Below are 259 nucleotides of genomic sequence, written 5' to 3'. Positions count from 1 at the left end.
TAGAACAAATTTTAAAAAGTGCTTAAAAAAAAAGAATTATTTTATTTAACTTTATTTATTTATTTTATTTGACCAGGAGAAAGACAGAGTGAGAGAGAGCAAGTGATAGAGAGAGAAAGAGAGAGAGAGAGAGAAAGTGGGAAAGCAAGCTTCCAGGTCCGGGACTTAAACTGTGGTTGGCCATGTGGGAGTCCAATGTCCTCAACCATCATGCCACTGTCAGTCTCAATTTTTAATTTTTTTAAGGAACTCAAATAAA

This window comes from Tupaia chinensis, unplaced genomic scaffold (genome assembly GCF_000334495.1).
Source record: "Tupaia chinensis unplaced genomic scaffold, TupChi_1.0 Scaffold000052_1, whole genome shotgun sequence".
In the NCBI taxonomy this organism is placed as follows: Eukaryota; Metazoa; Chordata; class Mammalia; order Scandentia; family Tupaiidae; genus Tupaia; species Tupaia belangeri.
Note: the sequence above shows the minus strand (reverse complement) of the source record.